This window comes from Delphinus delphis, chromosome 4 (assembly GCF_949987515.2).
Source record: "Delphinus delphis chromosome 4, mDelDel1.2, whole genome shotgun sequence".
NCBI lineage: Eukaryota > Metazoa > Chordata > Mammalia > Artiodactyla > Delphinidae > Delphinus > Delphinus delphis.
Window position 1 is genome coordinate 74228024 of NC_082686.1, and position 8751 is coordinate 74236774.

General features: G+C 37.5%; 1 pseudogene; it reads right to left on the bottom strand.

Annotated features, from left to right (window-relative positions):
• Positions 1-1555: 1555 nt before the first annotated feature.
• Positions 1556-2361, bottom strand: LOC132424135 (zinc finger CCHC domain-containing protein 9 pseudogene; annotated as a pseudogene).
• Between the last annotated feature and the right edge of the window lie 6390 nt (positions 2362-8751).

The following is an 8751-nucleotide window of genomic DNA, read 5'->3' on the forward strand; positions in this document are numbered from 1 at the left end:
AAAATCATGTATAGGCTTTTGTGTTGACGTAGGTTTTCATTTCCCTGGGATGTATGCCTATAAGTACAATTGCTATGAGGTATGGTAAGTGTGTGTTTAGGTTTTAAAGAAACTGCCAATCTGTTTTCTAGAGTGGCTCTAACATTTTACATTCCCACCAGACATGTATGAAAGATCCAGTTTCTCTGCATCCTTGCCAGTATTGTGACTATTTTGAAAATTTTAGGTCTAATAGGTACATAGTGATAGTTCATCGTGATCTTATTTTTCACCTCTCTAATGGCTAGTGATGTTTAACATTTTTTCATATGCTTATTTGCATCCCTAAGTCTTCTTTAGTACAATGTCTCTTCATGTCTTTTGCCCATTCCCTAACTGGATTGTTTGGTTTTTCTACTGTGGAGTTTTGAGAGTTTTAAAATATATTCTAGATATAACTTCTTTTTCCAGATATGTGGTTTGCAAATGTTTTCTCCCAGTCTATGCTTATCTTTTCATACTTTTAAGAGGATCTTCTGCAGAGCAAAAGCTTTTAATTTTGATTAAGTCCAATTTATCAATTTTTTATGTTACGGGTGATGCTTTTGGTCTAAGAACTTTTTACCAAGCCCTAGGTCTTGAAATTTTTCTTCTGTGTTATTATCTAAAAGGTTTATGGTGTTATGTTTTACATTTAAATCTATGGTCCATTTAAAGTTAATTGTAAAAGGTGTGAAGTTTAGGTTCTTTGTTTTTTTTACCCTCGAATATCCATTTGCTGTAGCACCGTTTGTTAAAAAGTATTCTTCTCCCATTGAATTGCTTTTGCAACTTTGTTAAAAATCAGTTGGCCCTACTTGTGTGGGCCTATTTCTGGGTTCTGTATTCTGTTCCACTGGTCTATGGATCTATCCCTCTTGATTACTGTAGCCATATAATAAGTCTTAAAGATCAGGTAGAATAATTTCTCTCACTTTATTCTTTTTCAAAATTGTTTTAGTTATTCCACTTCCTTTGCTTTTCTATGTAAATTTTAGAAGCTTGTCCATATCTTCAAAAAGTCTTGCTGGGATTTTTTTTTTTTTAAATAGCAAGTAAGTTTTTGTTAAATATTTAAAAATACAGATTTTGTGGCAATTATAAATTAATTTCTAATATGATAATAAATTGATACTTTGAACCAAGAAAACAATATAACCAAAAATTCATTTCCTAATGCAAAGCAGGTACCCTATGTTTAGGGATAGTTCATATTAATGCATAATTTTGTTTTTAGAAAAAGATGATTGTTACAGTCAGGTATATAACCACTTAGTTACCCATAAGCTCTATTGGTTAAAAATATATTCTTTTAGAAAATCCATTTTAAACATGTTATACTTTTTTCAGTGATTTTCTCCAAACTATGGTAGAAGTGTGCCTTGATGGACAGAACTCAGGAACTGGTTTGACCACACCTAGGTTATACTGATATCTACAACATAGGACTCCAAGGGAGAGTCCAGCTCCAACTTTTGAAGTAGGCCCAGTTCTGAATGTTTAACAGTGAGGTGCTAACAGACGATAGTACTAATCATCAAAAATGAACAACTTTAGGCATCTTTGTTTTGGGTTTCTGTGGTTTAGGCACATCCAAAATTTCTTCACAGTCCGCACTCATTCCCTTTGCCCAGCGACCAGCTGTGACCATTCGATCTGAATTCTGACCATCTTTCCTAAAATGTTCCACAGAGCCACAAAGTCTGCAGCAGCCACCATCAGCATGGAGTCCTTTGGGATCATCAGGACAAGATCTGCACAGATGTCCCATTTCCCCACAAACAAAACATTTTACAAAAGGAAATTCACCAAAACCTAGGTCTACTTTAGCCTTGCACTTGGTTATTTCATGCTCTGTGCATCCACACCGGTAACACATTCCAGTGCCTGTTTCTTGATTCTCAAGGGCAGCTGGGCAATCTGCAATCCCATGGCCAGGTTTTCTACAGTGGAAACATACCATTGCATTTTTCTTTGCTGCTTGTCTTTTTAATCGTCTTCCTTCCTGGCGACTGTCTTTCTTTAAAGCAACTGCAATTTCTTCCCTGACTTCCTGACTGTCTGTTGCTATCATCTCCCCATTGTGAACCATCTGTGAGTTTGTCTTAGATATTCCATGAATCCATTCACATCTTCATTTGAATATTCCTTTTTCTTTTTATTCTTTTTGTGTTTTGCTTGGGGTGCATCATTTTTAAGAGACAGACTATTGGCTTCAAGTTGTTTCCTCTTTGGTAGGTTTTGGCTTTTCCCCTCAAAGGACCCCTTCTTCATGTCCTCCCATGATGTTGCAGGGAAGGGTCTTTTGTTCTGTGTGGTAGTAACTCGTGCCCACCTGGTCATGGCTTCATCAGATGTTTATCAGTCTGCTAGTGTTGGAGGGTCTCCTGCAGAGGCATGAGGTGGCTGTGGCTCATCGTGGGGACAAGGACACTGGCAGCAGAGGTTCTGGGAAGTACTCCTTGGCATGAGCCCTCCCAGAGTCCACTATTAGCTCCACCAAGGAGCCGGGTAGGCTCCAGTGTTGGGTCGCCTCAGGCCAAACAACCAACTGTCTTGCTGGGATTTTGATAGAAAATTTATTTTACCTGTGTATCGATTCGGGCAGAATTAACATGTTTTATATTGAGTCTTCCTATCCATGAGTGTAGTACGTCTCTCCATTTACTTAGATTTTCTTTGATTTCTTTCATCAGCATTTTGAAATTTTCAGCATGTAAGTGTTGTACATGTTTTGTTAAACGTACACCTAAGGGTTTTTTTTAGTGATTATAAATGGTTTTATATTTTAAATTTCAGAGTCTCTGTCCTCATTGCTAGTATACAGAAATACAATTGATTTTTGAATGTTTATCTTGTATCCTACAATCTTGCTGATTTCACTTATTACTTCTAAGAATTTTTTTTGTAGATTTCTTAGACTTTGTAATAATATATAATCATGTCATTTGCAGATAAGGAGACTTCTGTTTTTTCCTTTTCAATCTGTATGCCTTTTATTTCCTTTTCTTGCCTCATTGCCCTGACTAGACCTTCCAGTACTATGCTGAATAGCAGTGGTGAGAGTGGACATTTTTGCATTGTTCCGGGTCTTAGAAGAAAAGTATTCAGTCTCTCAACATTAAGTATCATGTTAGCTGTAGGTTAAAAAAAAAAAAAAAAAAAAAAAACTTTCATACCAAGTTGAGGAGGTTCACCTCTATTCCTATTTTTTGGAGAGTTTTTTAAATCATGAATTTTGTCAGATACTTTTTCTACATTTATTGACATGATCAAATGTTTTTCTCATTTATTTTAGTAATATGGTACATTACATTGATTGAATTTTTAATTTAAACCAGTATTGCACTCCTGTGTTAAATCCACATGGTTGTGAAGTATTATCCTTTAAAATATGTCATTAGATTTTGTATCTAAAATTTTGGTTTTTGTGCCTGTGTTCACGAGGGATATTGGTCTGCAGTTTTCTTTCTTTCTCTTTCTTCGAAGAGATCACATCTCTTTGCCTGGTTTTGGTGTCAAGGTAATATTGGTCTCCTAAAATAGATTGAAATGTATTCTCTCTTCCTCCATTTTCTGAAGTTTATGTAGGACTGGCATTTTTTCTTTTTTAAATACTTGGAAAATATACCAGTGAGGCTGTCTGGGTCTGAAATTTTCTAAGGGAAAAGTTTTTATTTACAAGTTCAATTTCTTTCAGTGATATGAGGCTATTCAAATTTTTTACTTTCTTTTGAGTCAGTTTTGGTAATTTCTGTCTTACAATGAATTTATGCAGTTTATCTAACTTGTCAAATACATTGGCATAAAGTTATTGATAATAAACCCCGTTAGCCTTTTGATGTCTGTACTAATGTTACCTCTTTTTTTTCTGATACTGACCATTTATATCTTCTCTTTGTTTCTTTTTTATTATTATTATTTATTTTGGCTGCACGGGGTCTCAGTTGCGGCAGGCAGGATCTTTGCTGCGGCATGCTGACTCCTAGTTGCGGCATGCAAACTCTCAGCTGTGGCATACATGCGGGATCTAGTTCCCCGACCAGGGATCAAACCTGCCCTCCCCACCCTCGCGTTGGAGTCCTACCCACTGGACCACCAGGGACGTCCCTCTCTTTGTTTCTTTATCAGCTTAGCTAGGAGTTAATTTTATTGATCTCTTTAGAAAACCAGTTTTCATTTCATTGATTTTTCTCAATTGTTTGTCCATTTTGTATTTTATTGATTTTTGCTCTTATCTTTATTATTTCCTTCCTTATACAGCTGACCATATATGAACAGCACAGGTTTGTACTGTGTGGGTCCATTTATATGTGGGTATTTTTCACTAGTGAATACTGCAGTGCTGCATGAACCTGGATTGGTTGATTCTGTGGTTGCAGAACCACAGATATGGAGGAACTGAATATATATTGGGGGGGGGCTACTAAAAGGTGTGTGTGGATTGTCTACTGCAGGTAGCCCCCACATTGTTCAGGGGTCAACTGTACTTAATCTGGGTTTCACTGCTCTTCTTTTATAATTTATAAGAAACCTAGGTTACTGATTTTAGGTATTTATTCTTTTCTAATATAAGCATTTAAAACTATTCATTTTCTGTAAGCACTAATTTAGTGCATGCCACTTATTTTAATATAGTCTATTTTAATTTTCATTTCTTTAAAACTTTTATATTTCCCTTGTGATTTATTTTTTAACCTATGGATTCTTTTAAAATGTGTCATTTAGGGCTTCCCTGGTGGCACAGTGGTTGAGAGTCCACCTGCTGAGGCAGGGGACACGGGTTCGTGCCCCGGTCCGGGAAGATCCCACATGCCCCGGAGCGGCTGGGTCCGTGAGCCATGGCCGTTGAGCCTGCGCGTCCGGAGCCTGTGCTCCGCAGTGGGAGAGGCCACAACAGTGAGAGGCCCGCGTACCGCAAAAAAATAAATAAATAAATAAAAATAAAATGTGTCATTTAATTTTCAAATATTTGGCATTTTCCTAGATATCTTGTTATTGGTTTCTAATTAAACCCTCTGTGGTCGGAGAACACAGTTTGTATAATTTCAGTCTTTTAAAATTTGCAGAGACTTGTTTGTGTCTCAGCATATCATGATTCCTAATGATCCCCATGTAGACTTGAATATGTATTCTTGCAGTTGTTGGATAGAGCATTTTACAGATATCAGGTCAGAGTGGTTGAAATTGTTCAGATTTTCTATGTCTTTGTTGATTATATTTATCTAATTGTTCTATCTCTTGCTGAGAGTGGATGTTAAAACCTCCAACTATGATCATGGAATTATCTATTTCTCCCTTTGATTCTGTTAATTTTTACCATGCATTTTTTTTTTTTTTTTGCAGTACGCGGGCCTCTCACTGTTGTGGCCTCTCCCGTTGCAGAGCACAGGTTCCGGACACACAGGCCCAGCGGCCATGGCTCACGGGCCCAGCCGCTCCGTGGCATATGGGACCTTCCCGGACGGGGGCACGAAACCACGTCCCCTGCATTGGCAGGCGGACTCTCAACCACTGCGCCACCAGGGAAGCCCTACCACGCATATTTTGAAGTTTTATTATGAGGTACATGTATACTTAAGATTTTCAAGTCTTCTTGTCGAATTGATCCTTCATCATCATGAAATGTCTCTTTTTATTTCTTTAATTTCTTTGTCTCAATATCTATTTTTTAATTAATTTTTATTGGACTATAGTTGCTTTGATATCTGTTTTATCTGATATTAATAGACTCCTCACACTTTCTTATGGTTATTGTTTGCATGGCATATGTATTCTTTTTAACCATCCATTTACTTTCAGCCTATCTTTGTCTTTATATTTAAAGTATGTATATATTTTTATAAACAGCATATAGTTGGGTCTTGCTTTTATTTTCATCCAATGTGACCAACTATGCCTTTTACTTAGATTGTTTTGTCCCTTAATTCTTAATGTAATTATTAATATGGTTAGGGTTGGGCCTATGACTTTGTTTTCTCCTTGCCCCTACTGGGTTGTTTTCCTCCTTGCCTGCCTTTTATTGGATTATTTGGATAACTTTAGAATTCCATTTTAATTTATATATTGACTTTTAGCTATAATTCTTTTTTTTTTTTTTTTTTTTTTTTGCGTTATGCGGGCCTCTCACAGTTGTGGCCTCTCCCATTGCGGACCACAGGCTCCGGACGTGCAGGCTTAGCGGCCCAGCCACTCCACATGTGGGATCCTCCCGGACCGGGGCACGAACCCGTGTCCCCTGCATCGGCAGGCGGACTCTCAACCACTGCGCCACCAGGGAAGCCCCTAGCTATAATTCTTAAATTTTTTTCCCATGGTCTCTCTAAGAACTGTATGTAATGTATCCTTTTTTTAAAAAGAGATTTCCCTTTTTAAAAAAATTAATTAATTAATTAATTTATGGCTGCATTGGGTCTTCGTTGCTGTGCGCGGGCTTCTCATTGTGGTGGCTTCTCCTGTTGCGGAGCACGGGCTCCAGGCACGCGGGCCTCAGCAGCCGTGGCTCGAAGGCTCTAGAGCTCAGGCTCAGTAGTTGTGGCTCATGGGCCCAGCTGCTCCGAGGCACGTGGGACCCTCCCGGACCAGGGCTCGACCCCGTGTCCCTTGCATTGGCAGGTGGATTCTTAACCACTGCACCACCAGGGAAGCCCTGTAATGTATCCTTAACTTTTCGCGGTCTATTATAGTTAGTGCTTCACACAAAATGGAGAAAATTTGCAACCTTATAATTTCATACCCTTCTATTCCTTATGCCTTAGTTATTATGTGCATTACCTCTACATATGTTATAAACCAACAAGGCAGTGATACAGTTTTGTTTTAAACAGTCACATATATTGTAAAGAAATTAAGAGGAAAAAAAGTAGAGTTTTGTATTTATCCAGATATTTTCCATTTCTAATGTTTCCTTTCTGAGGATTTGAGGCCCTATTTGGTATCATTTTTTTTCAGTCTGGAAAACTTCCTTAGCATTTCCTGTAGTGCAACTCTGTTGGTAACAAATGTGCTTAGTTTTCTTTTATCTGAAAATTATCTCTCTTTGATTCTTGAAGATTTTTACTGGATCATGCATACTGGGTTGACAGGATTTCTTTGTGTTTTCAATTTTAGCACTTAGAATGTTGTTCTCCTCTCTTCTGGACTGCGTAATTTCTGATGAGATATCAGTTCTTAATTGGATTGCTGTTCCCCTGCATATAATATGACATTTTCTCCTGCTTCTTTCAAGATTTTCTCTTTCAACATTTGACTATGGTGTGACTTAATGAGATTGTGTTTATATACATAACAAAACATACTGTTTGTCATTCATTGAACATCTTGAGCCTATAAATTTATGTCTTTCACAATATTTGAGAAAAATTTGGCCATTGATTTCTTCCATTATTTTTTCTGGCCCATTCTCCCTGTCTTCTTCTTTTATGACTACATGTATTGAGGCTCTGCTAGGTTATATTTATATTCTCACTCTTTTTTCTTTCTGTTCTTTAAATTGGATAATTTCCATGTTTCATCTTCAAGTTTACTTCTCTTTTCTCTGCCACCTCCATCCTGTTGTTTAATTCACCTAGTGATTTAAAAAATTTTTTAGATATTGTATTTTTCAATTCTAGAATTTCCATTTTTTATTTTCATTTCTTTGTTGAGGTTTCTTATGTATTCTTTCATTGTGAGCATGTTTTCTTTTATTCATTGAAGATAGTTATAATACATGCAAACAATTTCTTGTCTGCTAATTACAACATCTGTGTCATCTTACATTTGTCTCAGTTGATGGATGTTCTTTGAGCTTGATGATGTGTTCTATTTTCCTGGTTCTGTGTGTGTTAAGTAATTTTGGATGATATTCTGGACATTATGTGTGTTAAGTTGTATAGATTCTGGAGTTTAGTAATTTTCTCTGATGGATGTTAATTCTTTTGTTTTATCAGGCAGTTATCTTGGTTGAATTCAAACTGTAAACTCTGTTTCTTAAGCAGCAATGACGATATCAGTTCAGATCTTTCTCCAATAGCTCAGCTGCTTTGCATCTTCTCTGTGTATGTATAGTTCAAGGTTTAGACAGAGATGTGGACAGATGACTTTTGGGATCTTCCTTCTGCTTCTTTCCCTTTAAAGCTTTACCCTGTTCTCTTCACTATCACGGTTTCATTGGCTTCAAGGCCAGAAAAAAAATTTTTTTCCACTAGCACCTACCCTCCTCCCTCCCTACACCACCCTGCACGCTGTACCAACTGCACGTGGTCTCAACTAAAAGCTGCAAATATGGGAATTTGCTCTGCAGAGTATAGACTCTGCATCGTATTCTATCTGCTTTTTTTCACTTTTGTTCATTGGGTATGATATTACTTAAGCATTATGGGAAGTGCAAGTTGACTGTATTTAACTTAATCACCAGAAAAGGAATGGTACATTTCTTAACAAATGTGAAGAATGGAAACATTTCAGGGATTTCAGGATTGGAAAGAGCTTGCCAGGCCTGACACAGTGAGCCCTAAATAATGCCCCAGGGACGAATCTTCTCTCCAAATCCCACTCTGCTGGATTACCCTCAGTGATAGAATGCTCGCTACCTCATAAAGTAGCCCACTCCACTTTAGACGGTTCTGATGACCGTTTGAAATATTTTCCTTTGATATGCTCAAAACGTCTTCATTTCAGCTTTCACTCCTAGTTCCAGTCCCAACCCTCACGGCCACACAGAACGAGCCCAATCCCCCTTTCCTACAAATG